General features: G+C 32.7%; 1 pseudogene; it reads left to right on the forward strand.

The window, feature by feature from the left end:
• The first annotated feature begins 6728 nt into the window (after positions 1 to 6728).
• LOC105307119 lies at positions 6729 to 10629 on the forward strand (annotated as a pseudogene).
• The last annotated feature ends 8879 nt before the right edge of the window (positions 10630 to 19508 follow it).

Here is a 19508-nt window from a genome sequence, read left to right on the forward strand (position 1 = left end):
TACTGCCTGTGTTTTCTTATAGAAATTTTATAGTTTGGGGTCTTACATCTAAGTCTTTAATACATTTTGAGTTTACTCTTGTATTTGGTGTAAGAAGGTGGTCTAGTTGCATTTTTTGCATGTATCGATCCTGTTTACTTAACACCTTTTGTTGAGATGACACCTTAACACTATTGTATATTCTTGCCTCCTTCGCCATAGATGAAATCACCATATAGTTGTGGGTTTATTTCTGGGCTCTTGATTCTATTCCATTGATCTATGTGTCTATTTTTATACTAGCAGCATGCTTTTTTGGTTACTATAGTCATAGTATAATTGGATATCAGATAGAGTGACACCTCTAATTTTGTTCTTCTATCTCAAGATTCCCGTGGCTGTTCAGTATTTTTTATGGTCCCATACAAATTTTAGGATTATTTATTCTAGTTCTCTGAAAAATGCCATTAGTATTTTGATAGGGATTGCATTGAAACTATAGGTTGCTTTGGGTAGTATGGCCATTTTAACAATGTTGATTCTTCCTACCCTTGAGCACAGTATATGACTCCATTTATTTATATCTTCTCCAATTTCTTTTTTCAACGACTTAATTTTCTGAGAATTGGTCTTTTACTTCCTTGATTAAATTGTTTCCTAGGTATTTATTGTTTTTGATGCATTTGCAAATGAGATTGTTTTCTTAATTTCTCTTTTTGAAAGTTCACCATTGATGTATAAAAATACAACATTCAATATTAATTTTGTATCCTGCTGTTTTACTGAATTCATATATCAGTTCTCACATTTTTGGGTGGAATCTTTAGGATTTTCTATAGAGTATCATGTCATCTGCAAATAATGAAAGTTTTACTTCTTCATTCCCAATTTCAATGTCTTTTATTTCTCTTTCTTTTCTGATTGCTGTAGCTAGAACTTCCAATACTGTATTAAATAGAAATGGTGAAAGTGGGCATCCTTGTCTTGTTCCTGATCTTAAGGAAAATACTTTTAGCCTTTCCCCATTGAGAATGATGTTAGCTGTTGGTTTGTCATATATGGCCTTTGTTATGTTGAGGTATGTTACCTCTACTCCCACTTTACTGGGAGTGTTTTGTTTTGTTTTTATCATAAATGGATGCTGGATTTTGTCAAATGCTTTTTCTGCATCTATCAATATGATCATATGGTATTTATTTTTCAATTTGTTAATGTGGTGTATCACATAAATTGATTTGCATATGTTGTATCAAACTTGCATCCCAGGAATAGATCCATCTCGATCATGGTGTATGATCTTTTTAATGTATTGCTGAATTCGGTTTGCTAATATTTTGTTGAGGAAATTTGCACCAATATTCATCAGGAATATTGGCCTATAGTTTTCTTTTATTAAATGTCTTTGTCTAGTTTTAGAATCAGAATAATGGTGGCTTTGTAAAGAGATTTAAGGAGTCTTCCCTTCCCTCCTTGATTTTTTTGGAATATTTTGGGAAGAATAGATGTTAATTCTTTTTTGAAGGTTTGGTAAAATTCACCTACGAAGCCATTCAGTACAGACCTCTTGTTTTTTGGAAGTTTTTGATTACCAATTCAATTTTGTTGGTGGTAATTGGTTGTTTCAGATTTTCTGTTTCTTCTTAACCTCCTTGGGGGATTGTATGTTTCTAGGAATGTACACATTTTTTCCAGACTGTCCAATTTGTTGGCATATAATTTCCTGTAATACGTTCTTATAATTCTTTGCATATCTGCAGAGTCCATAGTTACTTCTATTTCATTTCTAATTTTATTAATTTGGCTCCTCTTTTATAACCAGTGTTTTGAACATTGTATCTTGTAGATTGCTTATTTCCATTTAGTTTAATTCTTCTTCTATAGCTTTGTTCTGTTCTTTCATTTAGGACTTGTTTCTTGATCTCCCCATTTTGGCTGCCTCCATGTGTTTGTTTCTGTGTATTAGGTAGGGCTGCTATGTCTCCTTGTCTTAATAGAGTGGCCTTATGTAGTAGGTGTCCTGTGGGGCCCAGTGGCACTTTTCTCTGGTCACCTGAGCCAGGTGCTCCAAGTGTGTCTCTTGTATGGGTTATGTGTGTCCTCCTGTGATAGATGAGCCTCGGTTGCTGTTTGCCTATCAACAGGTGGGATTGACGTTTGGATTCATTGGTTGTAAGGACTGAAATATTGAGTCTGTACAAAGACTCTAGGGCTAAATGTAGAAGGACGTTCTCTTAGGGCTTGAGAGAAGACAAAGATGAGTACACAAATTAAAAAGAGGTACAAGAAGGAAAGATATGAAAAATTGATAAACACATTTTTAGGTGAAGATGAGGTAAATAAGAACAAATTTTATCTATAAATAATAAATATTTAAGGTCATCAGCTTGAACAATGGGGGAAGTGGATGGGGTTTAAGGAGAAAAAAGTGATGGCCATTGTGCAACATGAGCCAGTGAGAAGGTGAGGCACATCAACTAAGATTGTTAAATTGTACTCAAGGTTAAGATTTACCTCAAGCACACAATCTTGGACTAAATTACATTTGTTCAGTTTTAAGATGCCATTCTAAACAATATTCCACCAAAGATGTGAAGAAGCAGGAAGGGCTTACTATGTGTTAAGTCTCTTACGACCTAAAAGATAGGCACTATTATTATTCACATTCTACGGATGAGGAAATTGAAACTCAGGGGCAATAAGAAATTTGGCTACAGATACTCCCCTAAAAAGTGGTAGAGTCGGAACTCAAGCACAGGTTAATCTGACTCTAAATGTCATACTCCTATCACCAAGCCTGGTACATACTGCTATCACCAAGCCTGGCATATAGAAGATATTTGTTGGGTGCTTTTGGAATTACAGTGTCTATTAGGAAAATATATCAAGAATTATGGACATCAAGAACAGTAGAGAGTAGGTAGTCAAGATTAACAAATAGCAAATGGTAGCACAAGAAAAAATGATTTGTGAGAGAAAATACTGGAATATAATTTCTACAACCTTCATTAAATATTTCAATCACTTTCCAAACTTCTATTAGGACTTGAAAATGTTTACATATAAATAGATATATTTATAAAATAATCTATGAAATCTATGCCAAAATTCTCCCTTAAGTAAAAAAAAAATGTATTGCCTTAAGAATTAAAGATATTTATACTTCTGCTGCTTATAAAATTATATATATAATCATACAAACTTTTATACTAATATATCTTCCAAAAGTATTATTTCTAACAATTATAAAGTGCAGTGACTGTATCCACTCTCTTATGAAAAACAGAAAATATTGAGCATTTACATAGTTGATATCACACACATAAATTGAAAACAATTATACACACACACAAACATATGGAACCTATGAAGCATTCAAAAATCTATTGTTCACAGATAACTCTTTTAGGCTAAACTTTCACAGAGATCTAACATATATCCTTAGTAAATTAACCTTCATATGCAAATGAAATAAAGCTGTTCCTCCAATATCTAGAAAAATGGAGAAAATTTTTTAAAGTTTTTCTCTGAAATTAAGCTACACATTTTTATTAAAATTCCATTATGTTAGATAACTAAAATGATTGACACAGGTCCAAAAAATACATAGAGCTCACTTCACATGGCCAATTGTCCATAAGAATAAGGAATATGTACATAAAAGACATACAGTCTCTAACATTTACTTGTAAGAGTTATCCTCCCACAGGTTTTAAATATTCTACTATCTGATTACAAAATTGAAGAATTTTTTTTTAGTTTTGTTTGATTTTTGTCAATGAGAAAAGAAAGATAGTCCTTCTCTGTTCACATCATACATTACAAATAAATTTGATTAGTAGAGGTATGTGCCAAGGCATATATTACACTGAAGCTTGATGGATGGTTCAGCTACATAAAATGACCAAAAACAAGAGGTCGATCTCTTAAAATAATTAATCACTAACTATATATTAATTCTAAATATTCAACTATAGTCAATAATCAAAAAAAAACTTCTTACTCAAATAATTATTCACTAATCGAAAGGGATATAAACCAATACTTGAAAATAATAGCAAAAGTATAAAGCAAAATCCTCAGACTTTAGTAGACATTCGTGGAATAGAATGGAAATGTAGAAATAATTAATATTTAATGAAATTATTTCCCCCACAATATGGCACAATGAGAAGAGAATAACTAAAACACAAAAAAGAAAACTAGAAATGTTTAAGATTCTGTTTTTATTTTATACATATTACCACATGTCTTTTCAAGGTAGAGTTCTCTTCAGATTTAATTTTCCTTTTTAGGAGCCATAGTTCTGCACTTAAACATATATTATATATAAATAAAAGAACCAAGTTTATAAAAGTTCATTATGGGAAAATAAACTCAAAGGTGAAATTAAAGCTGTGCTTAGGGTTGCGATATTTGAGAACACAAAGGAAAATTATCTCATAAGAATCAGAATAAGTTACTCGATTTTTTTCCCAATTTTTACTTAACCTTTGAGATATTTTAAAATGAAAATTTGTACTTAAAGTGCTTCAATGGTTTGATTTCATAATGAGCAATGATAGAATCTAGATAGTCAAACTGTCTTTGGTGAAGCATTATAGACATGTATATATCAATGACAGAGCTTTAAAATGTGTTAATATAACACATTGTATTTTAGTGAATTATGATCAAATTCCTTAATATAAAGATCTTCTTCTGAGGTTAGCATGCTAAGTGAAATAAGTCAAACAGAAAAAGTTGAGAACCATTTGATTTCACTTATATGTGAGATATAAAACTGAAAGCAGCAAACAAACAAGACAAACAAACAAAATTTCAAAGACACAGTCAACAGTTTAGTGGTTACCAGAAGGAAAGGGGAAAGAGAGAGAGATAGGTAAGAGTAAAGGGAATCAAATATATGATGATGGAAAGAAATTTAACTTTGGGTGGTGAACACACAATGAAATATACATACAGTGTATTACTGAATTATACACTTGAAACATATGCAATTTTATTAATAAATTAAATCAATAAATTTAATTTAAAAAAATAAAAATCTTTTTACTATTGCATTTGTTTGTAAAATGCAAGTACACATTGGTATATTGCTTTAAACTATTTCTACTATATTTAATATCATAAATTCACTATTTTCAATTTTATACCCTTCTTCACTGATAAAGTTAAAGTTTAACAGAAGAGTATTTGTTGTAAAAGATTTTGTTTCAAGTAATTAATAGAAGCAATATCAAAGTAAATTTTTATTTTTGTAAATTAAAGTTGTATTTAGTTAAAGATTTTTAGTGTCACAAAATATGAGATTTAGAATATCACTTTGTACTTCTAGGATTTATTAATTTCAATTTTGTATTCCATCCTATAAATTACAGAAATGTGGATTCAAAATGTCCTAATATTTGGTTATTTCTGTACATTTTCAAATTTACTCTATTTATGTAGAAAGTATTTATTACATATTTTACATATATTTTTTGAAATCGTCATATTCCAAAACAACTTTTTGCTTTACTTATAACAGTGATTTTTGCTGAATTCCAAAACTGTTGCATTTTTAATGACAATTACCATTTTGTGAATAATATCTTTATCCAGAGTGCACTGAATATACTTTGTACCAAAAGGAAAGACATCTTTCTCAAAGTGGAACTAGGTATCCAGGTGGCATTTGGAGCACAGTAGGTTATATTACTGAGGGAGGAGGGATAATTTTTACCAATGAAACTGTGCAAATTCCCCTATGATTATATAAAACTGACAAAATGCAGGACCTCAGTGTTTATGGTGGTAAATGAGAAACACTCAAGCAGTCAAGCTTCAAGGAATTAAATTTATCTACACATTTCAGAGGCTAAATCAACTGTAATGAGTTCTAAAGATATGGAGTAGGAAGTGACTAATTTGATAAAATTTGTTATTATAAGTGCTTTTTACATTTTTTTTAATTCCACTGTTGAAAAATATTTCTAAGCCCCAGATGATGGCTCATAGACATAGCATTTTGTTGATCTGGTTACATGAAGATTTTCTATACAAATATTAGAAATTAAAGTAAATAACAATTGCCAATCCATGTAAAGTCATCATTCACTAAGATTTAAAAAGAAGAAGAAGAAGAAGAAGAAGAAGAAGAAGAAGAAGAAGAAGAAGAAGAAGAAGAAGAAGAAGAAGAAGAAGCAGCAGCAGCAGCAAACAACAAAACTATCTAATATCTGATTATGTGATATGGAAAACATGCAAAGAGAAACTAATGCTAAAGAGAGCATTTCAGCACAATGCCAAAGTATAGTAAGAAAATAATATGTTTGTGGGATTTTCTTGCAAATAAAAATAAAAAGCAGTGGAAGTAGTTGACTGATAAGAATGGTGATTTAGTCAAAAATGTTTCATGCACTTATGTTATCCGAATTCCTAAAAATAATCATGTCTGTGCATTCAGTGTTAAAATTGATAAATTGTATAAAATTGCCCTTATGTATTAAAAACTTTGTTTAAGAACTCCAAGTGAAAATAAAATCCCAATATTTATAACAAGTAATTAGGGTATCCCTTTTATGTCCAAAGTAATACAATACAGATCATAGTGGAGTGAGAGGACTCCTTGGTATCTCCCCTGAAATCTACAAATAATCAAGGGGAGGATCAGGCGGGCTTCTGTATGCACAGCCAAGCGATCTCAAGAGTCACCACCACTACCCTTCCTGCACAAACCGGAGGCGTCCCTGGCCCCTCAGGCAGTGACAATGAAGATCAAGGATGCCAAGAAACCCTCTTTTCAAGGGTTTGGCATCACCATTGGGAGAACTCTAGTAAAGCTCTCATATTTTGAACCTATTATATCACAGCAGAGGAAGATCAAGAAGTTGAAATCTTGAAAATTATCCGGAAATATCTGACTTCTAATGTAGCATATGGATCCAATGGTATTCAGGATGTAAACCTTGAACTGAAAGATTTAACACTTTTAGGCCAAAGAAAGAATGTGCATTTTATCAGATTTCTAATGTGGGACGTGCCTACTTTTATCCAAATTGGAAGAGATACACACACACACACTCACACACACACACACACACACACACACTTCTCAACATTACACACAGTGCTATGTGCTACAGGAGATAGTGCTTACAAGTTTGAAAATGATTTTTATGCAATAGGAAACCTCCTCCTTCACAAACTGGATGAAACTGACTGCGTTGTAAAGGGCTTCCTGTATATCGATCCTGGCAGTTTTATGTACAAGTAGAGTAATATTATTTTGCTAATGCCTCAGAACTTGAGTGATGTTAAAACATGCCTTTTAACCTGGATGATCCCTAACCACTGCTGGTAGTACACATTCAAAACAGCATGATAGTGGCATAAAAACAGATACATTAATCGATGGAACAAAATAGAGAGCCCAGAAATAAATCTACACCTATACGTTCACTTAATATATGACAAAGGAGGTAAGAATATACAAGGGGATAAAGACAGTCTCTTCAATTAGTAGTGTTGGGAAAATTGGATAGATATATGCAAAAAAAAATGCTGGACCACCTTCTTACACCATATACAAGAATAGACTCGAAATGGATTAAAGACTTAAATGTAAGACCTGAAATCATAAAATTTCTAAAAGAAAACATAGGCAGTAAACTCTCTGATATTACTAACAATAATTTATTTTCTGATATATCTCCCTGGGCAAGGGAAACAAAAGAAAAAATAAACAAATGGGACTACATCAAATTAAAGATTCAGTATTTCAGCAATCTATTTGAAAGACAACTATAAATGAATAACTGGGACAAGGCTTGGAGGGAGTACCTTTCTGGGCTTATGCAATTTATTGACTGGCTATGAAAGTTTTGAAGAGGCTCTTAAAATGGCATCTAGGCCACAGCAATCAGAAAAGGAAAAGAAATAAAAGTTATCCAAATTGGAAAGGAAGAAGTAAAACTCTCGTTATTTGCCGATGACATGATATTATATATAGAGAACCCTAAAGATGCCACGTGCGCGCGCACGCGTGCGCACACACACACACACACACACACACACACACACACACACAAAACTGATCAATTCATTCAGTAAAGTAGCAGGATACAAAATTAATATTCAGAAGTCAGTTGCATTTTTATACACCAATGATGAACGTTCAGAAAGATGAAATTAAGAAAACAATCCCATTTACAGTTGCATCAAAAACAATAAAATACCTAGGAAACAATCTAACCAAGGAGGAAAAAGACTTCTTCTCAGAAAATTATAAGTCACTGGGAAAAAAAAATTGAAGAAAATACAAATAAATGGAAGCTTATACCATGCTCATGGGTACGAAGAATCGACATCATTAAAATGACCATACTACCCAAAGCAACCTATAGATCCAATGCAATCCCTATAAAAATACCAATGGCATTTTTCAGAAAACTCGAACAAGTAATCCTAAAATTTTTATGGAACTATAAAAGACCCCAAATAGCCATGGCAATCTTGAGAAAGAAGAACAAAGTTAGAGGTATCATGCTACCTGATATCAAACTATACTACAAGGCTACAGTAATCAAAACAGATACATTGATTAATGAAATAAAACAGAAAGTCAGAAATAAATCTATGCCTATATGTTCATTTAGATATGACAAAGGAGACAAAAATACAATGGGATAAAGATAGTTTCTTCAGTAAATGGTACTGGGAAAATTAGACAGATATATGCAAAAAATGAAACTGAACCACTTTCTTAAACCATATGCATGAATAGACTCAAAATGGATTAAAGACTTAAATGTAAGACCTGAAATCATAAAACTTTTAGAAGAAAACATAGGCAGTAATCTCTCCATTATTGCTACTAGTAATTTCTTTTTGGATATATTTCCTTGGACAAGGGAAACAAAATAAATAAATGGGACTACATCAAACTAAAAAGTTTTAGTACAGCACAGGAAACCATCGACAAAACGAAAAGATAATCTGTTGATGGAAGATATTTACTTATGATACATATGATAAGGGGTTAATATCCACAATATGTAAAGAACTCATACAACTCAACAACAACAAAAAAACAAACAATCCAATTAAAAAATAGGCAGAAGACTTGAATAGATATTTTTCCGAAGAGGAAATCCAGATGACCAATAGACATGTGAAAAGATGCTCAAGGTTACTAATCATTAGAGAAATGCAAATTAAAACCTCAATGCAATATCACCTCACACCTATCAGAACGGCTATCATCAATAAATCAAAGAACAAGTGTTGGCACGGATATGGAGAAAAGGGAACCTTCATACACTGTTGGTGAGATTGCAAATTGGTACAGCCACTGTGGAAAACAGTCTGGAGGTTCCTCAAAAAATTAAAAATAGACCTACTTTTTGACACAACAGTTGCACTTCTGGGCATTTACCCCCCAAAAAAGAAACACAAAACAATAATTCACAAATATTTATGCATCTCATGTTCATGGAAGCACTATTTACAATAGCCAAGATATGGAAGTAACCTAAATGTCCATCAACAGATGATTGGATAAAGAAGTTATGGTTCATATATACAATAGAATATTACTCAGTAATAAAAAATAAAATCCTACTATTTCGTGGATAGCGATGACATCAATAGACCTAGAGGTGATTATGATGAGCGAAATAAGTCAGACAAAGATGAATACCATATGATTTCACTGATATGTGGAACCTAAGGAATAGAAAGAACGAACGAATCGATAACAGACAGATATAGAGGACACACAAATATAGAGGACAATCAGGTGATGGCCAGAGGTAGGAGGGATGGGAGACAGAGGTGAAAGGTTAAAGTAGAAATTAGTAGTTGGTACAGGGTGGCAGGGATAGGGAGCACAGCATAAGAAATGCAGTAACGTAATGGCTATATGTAGAGACAGCAGAAAGAGAGTAAACAGGTGGATTATTTCATAAACTATATATATATATATATATATATATATATATATATGTCTAACCAATGTACTGTATACTTTAATAAAAAAAGGGAGAGGAAGAAAACAAAAAAAATGGCTAAAAAAATGAAGAGTTACTGCTAATGGACATGAAATTTCTTTTTTGGATGATAAAAAATTTCTAAAATTAGATAGTGGTGATGATTGCGTAACTCTGTGAACATACTAAAAACCAGTGACTTGTACACTTTAAAAGGATATATTTTATGATACATTAACTATACCTTAAGAAAGCTGTTATAAAAAAGTCAAAATAAAATGGCATCCAAAGGTTACAGCACCCAAGTTGACAAGTTGGTCCATGATATTTATGGATTAGATTATGAAAGATTTGGTTTGCCAAGTTGGGTTGTAGCATCCGGTCTTGGGAATATGATTTATAAGGAGAGCGAGAATCTATGAGTAAACAAAATCTAGCAAGAGCTACTTTAGTTACTAAGACCAGTAACATTGGTTCTATGGCATGAGTGTATGCTGTTAATGATAAAATAAACAGAGTTGTCTTTGTTGGAAACTTTTTACATGCCAAAACTCTCTCAATGAAACTGTTGATATATCCACTGGATTATTGGTCAAAAAGTCAACTGAAAGCATTGTTTCTAGAGCATGAGAGATACTTTGGAGCAGTTGGTACACTTTTTGGACACCTAAATTTCAGCTAAAGCATCAAGTTTTTCTCTATTCATAAATGTCATCCAAGGGGAATCCAAAACTAGAGGCATTATTACTGCATTATTTGTCACACACACACAAAAAAAAGATAAAAGAGTAGAACTATTTCCATTTACTTTTAAATGGTAAGCTGCTAAATGTTGCCATATTAAAAGAGAGAACTCGGTAACAGTTAAAATATTTCTAATTGAAATGTTTTTCCTTCTGCACATAGCCAGTGTTAAATAGTTAAATGTAATGTGACCTCTGATTATTGAGCTTCCTCTCAAAAATATTTCTATTTATTTTACATAGCCAAAGATTCAGTACTGTGTGCTCAAATATAAATCTTAAATGTCTCAGCAATGTTTAGCTCATGAAAATAATTAATTCTGAATATATTTGTTATAAGTCTGTTCTATGTGTGTTATGTGTTACTAAGTTGATAGTAACATTTCCCGTATCAAAAATTAATTGAAATGGTAATCAAAGATGATCATTTTTAATCTTGAAATTATCACACTAAGCAAAATGAATCAGATAGAAAAAAAATGAGAATCATATAATTTCACCTATATTTGGGATATAAAACTGAAAGCAACAAACGAACGAGATAAACAAACAGAGACTCGTGAATATGGACAACATTTTAGTGGTTACCAGAGGAAAGGAGGTAGATAAGGGTAAAGTGGGTGAAATATATGGTGACAGAAGGAAATTTAACTTTAGATGTTGAACACACAATGCAATATACATATCATGTATTATTGAATTATACACTTGAAACATATAATAATTTGATTAACCAATGTTACTCCCAAAAAATTTAATTAAAAAAGAAATGTTAAGGTAATATTAATTATTCATTATTGTAGTTTATTTACATATTCCCCCAGAAAAGCACATTTATGTAATCTTTCCCTAGAAGTACAATATTTTTCAAATGCCATAATTTAATCGAAATACTATTGTTTTAATAGATTTAAGAAGATTGAAATCACATCAAGCATCTTTCTTTTCTGACCCCAATGGTATAAAACTAGAAATCAACTACAAGAATAAAGCTAGAAAAATCACAAATATGTGGAGATTAAACAACATGCTATTGAACTATTGGGTCAATGAAAAAATAGAAGAAAATATCAAAAGATACATATAGACAAATGAAAATAAAAATATGACACACCAAAATCTTTGAGATGCAGCAAAAGTGACTGATACTAAAATATAAGATTACAGCAATACAAACCTACCTAAAGAAATAAGAAAAATCTCAAAAAAACAAGTGAACACTACACTTTAAGCAACTAGAAAAAGAAGAACAAATAAATCTCAATGTCAGTGGATGGAAGGGAAAAATAAAATGCAGAGCAGAAATTAATAAAATAGAGAATATAAAGACAATAGAAAATTTTAATGAAATAAAAAGTTTGTTCATTCAAAAGATAAACAAAATTGAGAAACCTTTAGTTAGACTCACAAAGGGAAAATGAGAGAAGGATCAAATAAAATTTAAAAAAAGAAAGAAGAGAAATCACAATGGATACTACAGAAATACAAAAAATTATAAAAAAATACTGTAAAAGGCTACACTTCACCAAATTGTACAAACTAGAAGTAATGGACAAATTCTTAGAATCATACATCACTCATAGACTGAATTATGAATAATTAGAAAACCTGAATAGAAAAATCTCTAGTAAGGAAATTGAAACAATAATGAAAATCTTCTACCAAAACAAAATATAGCACCAGATGTCTTCACTAGTGAATTCCACCAAACACTCAGAAGAAGATTTCACAATCACGTGAAGTTCCATTCCATGGGCATAATGGTTGTTCAATATAATCAAAACATTCAATGTGATACACCACATTAACAAAATAAAGGAGAAATCATATGATCATATCAATAGATGCAGAAAAGCATTTGAAGAGATACAGCATCCATTTATGATTAAAACACTTAAGGACTATAGAAAGTAAGTACCTCAACATAATAAAGGCCAGATACGACAAAGCCTCAGCTAATATCATATTTAACGGTGAAAAGTTAAAAACCTTCCATGATGGGAACAAGACCAGTCTGTCTATTTGATCACTCTTGATCAATACAGTGTTGGAAGTACTGGCTAGAGCAATCAGGCAAGAGAAAGAAATAAAAGGCATGCAAATTAGTAAGGAAAAAGTCAAATTGTCACTTTTTGCAGATGACATGATTCTGTATATAGAAAACAGAAAAGAGTCAACCAAAAAACAATTAGAAACAATAAACAAATACGGTAAAGTTGAAGAATACAAAATCAATGTGCAAAAATCCATAGTGACCCTATACGCTAAAAATGAATTTTCAGAAAAAGAATTAATGGGAGAAGACATTTACAAACACTTCCAATATGGGGCTAATATCCAAAATATATAAAGAACACATAAAAATCAATAACAACAAAAAATTCAATTAAAAAATGGACAGAGGACCTGAACAGACACTGCTCCCAAGATGATATACAAAAGGTCAACAGACATATAAAAAAATGCTCATCTTCACTAGCTATTAGGGAAATGCAAATCAAAACCACAATGAGATATCACCTTACACCTGTTCGAATAGCTGTCATCAACAAGACAAGTAATATTAAGTGTTGGAGAAGTTGTGGGGGAAAAGGAACTCTTATATACAGCTGATAAGAATGTAAATTTGTACAACCACTATGGAAAACAGTATGGAGATTCCTGAAAAAATTAAGAATTTAATTATCATAAGACCCAACAGTCTTTTTCTTATTATTTACACAAATTTGAAAACATTTATTTATAAAGACATATACCCCCAATATTCACAGCAATGTTATTCACTGTGGCCAAGACATGGAAACAACCAAAGTGCCCTTCAATAGACGATTGGATAAAGATGTGGTACATATATGCAATGGAATATTACTCAGCCATAAGAAAAGATGAACTACTTCCATTTGTGACAACATGGATAGAATTTTTTAAATTAATTAACTAATTAATTAATTTAATAGAAGAATTAACTTAAATTTTTCCCCAGTCTACCTCCTCCCTCCCCCTTACATTCTGGTAACCATTAGTACATTATCCATGTCCATAAGTCTCTGTTCGTCCTATTCATTTGTTGCTTTTAAGTTTTATCCCACATATAAGTGATATCATGTGATTTTCAACTTTTTCTGTCTGGCTTATTTCGCTTAGCATGATTATCTTGAAGTCCATCCACATTGTCGCAATTCGCAGTATTTCATCTCTTCTTCTGGATGAGTAAGATTCCATTATATATATGCACCAGGGCTTCTTTAGCCAACCATCTACTGTAGGACACTTTAGTTGCTTCCATGTCCTAGCCAAAGTGAAGAATGTTGCTATGAACATTGGAGTGCAAATATCTTTTCAGATATGAGTTTTCAAGTCTTTGGGGTAAATACCCAGTAGAGGGATTGCTGGATCATATTGTAGATCAATTCTTAATTTTTTGAGGAAACTCCATACTCTTTTCCATAGTGGCTGTACCAATTTGCAGTCCCATCAGTAGTGTATGAGGGTTCCTATTTCTCCACATCCTCTCCAACATTTGTTATTACTTGTACTGTTTATTAAAGCCACTCTAACAGGTGTGAGATGGTATCTCATTGTGGTTTTGATTTCCATTTCCCTAATAGCTAGCAATGTTGAGCATCTTTTCATATTTGTTGGCCATTTGTATGTCCACAAAGGAGAAGTGTCTGTTCAGGTCCTCTGCCCACTTTTTGATTGGATAATTTGTTTTTTGTTGTTGTTGTTATTGAGTCAAATGAGTTCTTTGTATATTTTGGATATTAGACCCTTATGGGAAGCATTGCTTACAAATATATTTTCCCTTTCAGAGGGTTCTCTCTTTACCTTGTCAAGGGTTTCTTTTGCTGAGCAGAGCTTTTTAGTTTGATGTAGTCCCATTCATTTATTTTAGCTTTTGCTTTAAAGGTCAAATTCATAAAATCCTATTTAAGTCCAAAGTCCTTGAGTTTAGTTCCTATGATTTCTTCTATGCATTTTATTGTATCAGGTCTTATATTCAGGTACTTAATCCATTTTGAGTTAATTTTGTTGTATGGTGATAGACAACACTATAGTTTCTTTTTTTTTGCAGGTGGCTTTCCAGTTTTCCCAGCATCATTTATTGAAGAGACTTTCCTTTCTCCACTGTACAGTTTTGGCTTCTGTGCTGAAAATTATTTTCCCATATAAATATGGTTTTAATTCTGGACTCTAGATGCTGTTCCATTGGTCTGTGTGTCTGTTTTACTGCCAATACCATGCTGTTTTGATTACTGTCACTTTGTAGTATAATTTGAAGTCAGAGAGAATTATGCCTCCAGCCTTGTTCTTTTTTCTCAGGATGGCTTTAGCAATTTGGTTTTTTTGTGTGTGTGTGTGTGTGTGCTTCCATACAAATTTGATAATTTTTTGTTCCATTTCTTTAAAAAATGCCAATGGGATTTTGATGGAGATTGCATTAAATCTGTATAATGCTTTAGGTAATAAGTTCATTTTAACTTTGTTGGTTCTTCTAATCCAAGAACACAATATCTTTCCATTTCTTTGGATATTCTTCGATTTCTTTTAATAGGGTTTTATAGTTTTCATTATATAGGTCCTTCATATTTCATTAGATTTTTTCCTAGGTATTTTATTCTTTTTGTTGCAATTGCAAAAGGAAATATTTTTCCACTTCTTTATCGGACACTTCATTATTAGAGTATAAGAATGCTATGTATTTTTGAACTTTGATTTTGTATCCAGAAAATTTACTCTATTTGCTTACTCTTTCTAGTGATGTTCTTGTAGAGTCTTTAGGGTTTTCTATATAGAGAATCATATCATCCGCAAATAGTGACAGTTGGACTTTGTTTCCTATTCTGATGTCTTTTATATCTTTCTCTTGCCCGATTGCACTCGCTAGGACCTCCAATGTTATATTGAGTAATAGTGGTGATAGTGGACAGCCTTGCCTTGTTCTTGATCTTAGAGAGAAGGGTTTTAGTTGTTCACCATTAAGTATAATGTTGGCTGAGGGCTTGTCATATATGGCCTTTATTATATTAAGGTTCTTTCTATACCGATTTTGTGAGTGTTTTGATTATAAATAGATACTGTATCTAGTCGAAGGCTTTTTCTGCATCTATTGATATGAACATATGATTCTTCTTTTTTAATCTGTTTATGTGATGTATCATAGTCAATGTGTGTATGTTGAATCATCCCTATGCCTCTGGGATGAAGCCCACTTGATTGTGGTGTATAATCTTTTGAATATGTTGCTGTATTCAGTTCGCCAGTATCTTATTTAGGAATTTTGCATCTGTGCTCATGAGAGATATTGGTCTGTAGTTTTCTTTTTGTGTGTTATCTTTACCAGGTTTTGGTATCAGGGTAATATTGGCCTCACAAAATGATTTGGGAAATATTGCCTCCTCTTCAATTTTTTGGAAGCGTTTGAGGAGAATAGATATTACATCTTTGAATGTTTGGTAGAATTCACTGGTGAAGCCATCTGGTCCTGGACTTTTACTTTTTGGTAGGTTTTGATGATTGTTTCAATTTCCATACTGCTGATTGGTCTATTTAGATTTTCCAGTTCATCCTGTCTCATTCTTGGAAGGTGTATTTTTCTAATTACTGGTCCATTTCCTCTAGATTATTAAATTTGTTGTTATATACTTTTTCATAGTATTCTTGTGTAATCCTTTATTTCTACAGTTTATGCATAATTTCTCCTCTTTCATCCCTGATTTTGTTTATTTGTGTATTTTCTCTTTTTTCTTTAGTGAGTCTAGCCAGGGGGTTGTCAATTTTATTAACCTTCTCAAAGAACCAGCTCTTTGTTGCATTTAGTTTTTCCATTTTTTTTTCAATTTCATGTGTATCTGCTCTAATTTTAATTATTTGTTTCCTTCTGCTGACTTTAGGCTTCTTTTGTTCTTCCTTTTTTAGTTTTTTTTTTTTTTTTTAAGATGAAGTGTTAGGTTGTTTATTTAGGTTCATTCTGATTTTTGGAGGTAGGCCTGTAATGATATGAACTTTCCTCTTATGACCGCTTTTGCCATGTCCCAAAATATTTGATATGTTGTAATATCATTATCATTCATTTTGTGTATCTCTTAATCTCTCTTTTATTTCTTCTCTGACCCAGTTATTCTTCAGTAGTATGTTGTTTAATCTCCATGTATTTGCGGTTCTTTCCGGTTTATTTTTACAGTTGATTTCTAATTTCAGAGCATCATGATCAGAGAATATGGTTGTTATGATTTAAATCTTCTTCTATTTGTTGAGGCTCTATGTCCCAGTATGTGGTCGATCCTCAAGAATGTTCCATTATCACTAGATAAAAATGTATAAGCAGCTGTTTTGGGATGAAAGACTCCGTAAATGTCAATTATGTCCAGTTGGCCTAATGTATCTGTTTGGATGATCTGTCCATATCTGACAGTGGGGTATTTAGGTCCTCTACTACAATAGTATTTTGGTCTGTTTCTCTCTTTAGATCTGTTAGTAATTGTTCTATATATTTCATGGATTGCTGACAGGGAACATAGATATTAATAAGTGTTATGTCTTCTTGGTGCATGATTCCCTTTATCGTTATGAAGTGTTCCTCAGTATTATTATTTTACTTTTTTATTTTGAAGTCTATTTCATTCTATATTAATACCACTACTGCTTTTCTCTGAATGCCATTTGCTTGAAATATCATTTTTCATCCTTTCACTTTGAATCTGTATTTGTCTTTGGATCTGAGCTGTGTCTCGGAGGTAGTATATTCTTGGGTTGTGTTTTTTTATTCAATCTGCAACTCTGTGCCTTTTTATTGGTGAGTGTAGTCCATTTACATTTAGGTGATTATTGAGATATGAGGTCTTCTTATAGCCATTTTATCTTTTGCTTTCTGGTAGCTTGGTGTTTCCCTTGCTTCCTTCTCCTTGTTGTTTATGTTTTCTTTATTTTGGTTGCCTTGTGGGTTTTCCCTCTGGTCCTTCTTTCATGTTATATACTTTGTTTCTGAATCTTTGGCGTGTGGTTACCATTACAAATATATGTAAAGTTGTCCATTTTCTTCTGTGCGTGCCTTATCTCCCTTCCCCTTTGTGAATTTTGATCTTTGTCTCCTCCCCTTTTCAGTCATTGTTGTCTCAATTTGTCACTATGTATGCTGAACATTCATTACTATCTTGCTAGAGCAAATCTCTTCTTATTTTAAAACTTATAATGCCCTGTTCCTAGTAAGGATTTCACTTCTCTGCTTTTATCAGCCTGCTAGTCACCTTACTCCTACTTATGTATTTTTTTGTCATTTTGTTTTAGATGAGTTGTCCCCTTTCAATATCTCCTGTAATACAGGCCTCATAGTTGAGAATGCTCTCAATTTTTATATATCTGAAAAGTTCTTTATTTCTCCTTCATATGTAAAGGAGAGTTTCACTGAATACATTATTCTTGGCTGGTAGTTCCTTTCATTTAATAGTTTGAATTTTGATTCCTCTCCTTTCTGGCTTGTAAGGTTTGTGCTGAGAAATCAGATGGGTTTTCCTTTATAGGTTACCATATTCTTTTCCCTAACTGCCCTGAGAATTCGGTCTTTGTCATTGATTTTTGGTAATTTTAATACAATGTGCCTTGGTGAAGGTCTTTTTGGGTTGAGACAATTGAATGTTCTGTTGATTTCTTGAATTCCAAGATCCAGCTCATTCCTTAAGATTTAGGAAATTCTCATCAACTATTTTTCTGAAAATGCTTTCTAATCCCTGCTCCTTTTCCTACCCTTCGAGAATTCCCATTATTCTTATGTTTCCTCTCCTGATGATATCAGCTAGTTCTTGTATTTCTCTTTCAATCTTTTTCATTCTTCGGTTTATCTCTTCTTCTTTCTCATTTATTTCTAGATTTCTGTTTTTGATATCACTGATCCTTTCCTCCATTCGGTCAACTCTATTTCCCAAGCTTGTAATTTCATTTTTCACCTCTTCCAGTGTGTTCTTTATCTCCAGAAGTTCTATTCGGTCCTTTTTGAAGGTTTCAATCTCCTTGCTAAAGAATTCATTCTGCTCATCTAGTTGTGTTTTCAATTCCTAAAATTATTGATATGATTCATTTTGGATCTCACTGAGTTTTTTCAGAAGTACCATCCTGAATTCTCTGTCATTGAAGTTGCATATTTCTATGCCTATAAGCTTATTTTCTGGAGATTTTTCTCTTTCTTTCTGAGATGCCTTGTCGCTTTGGTTGTTCGTGGTGTTTAATGGACTATTTCTCTGCCTGGGAATTAATGTAAATGTATTCTGCTGTTTTTTCCAGAAAGAAAATTTATTATATAAAGGTCTCTCTTTAGCCTGTTGCAAAGAAAGTGTTTTTCTTCGGGTTTCCAATAGGAGACGTCTAAGTCTCTTGGATCTCTGCTTCATATAAAGTCTTAATAATGTCTTTTTTTTTTTCTTAGAGATGTTTAATCACGCTCAGTGCCCTCAGTCTCAGTTTTTGTCAGTGTTAGCGACAGTTTCAGTAGTGTTTGCTCAGATTTCCCTGGGGCTCCATGGTGTTCGGTCTTGGAGGGTATGGGATGAGGGGCCCTCTGGGTTGAGTGTTGGGAGCTATGGTTCCGCCTTTTTTTTGTTTTTGTTTTTGCAACTGTGGCTAGTAAAAGTCAACTGTTGCTTCTCTGTTGTCCCCGCTCTTCTGCCATCCCTATTTCTCTGACTTCTGCCCTGATAACTGGGTGCTGCTGCCAGCCATGGTCAGCTCACAGAACTCCCAGGCAGGGCTGTTCAGGGAACTCACTGCACCTACTCCCCTCCTCCTCCTCCTACAGGGAGCTTCAGCTGCAAGAGGCAACTTCTTT

The sequence above is a fragment of the Pteropus vampyrus genome, unplaced genomic scaffold, assembly GCF_000151845.1.
Source record: "Pteropus vampyrus isolate Shadow unplaced genomic scaffold, Pvam_2.0 Scaffold477, whole genome shotgun sequence".
NCBI classification, from domain to species: domain Eukaryota; kingdom Metazoa; phylum Chordata; class Mammalia; order Chiroptera; family Pteropodidae; genus Pteropus; species Pteropus vampyrus.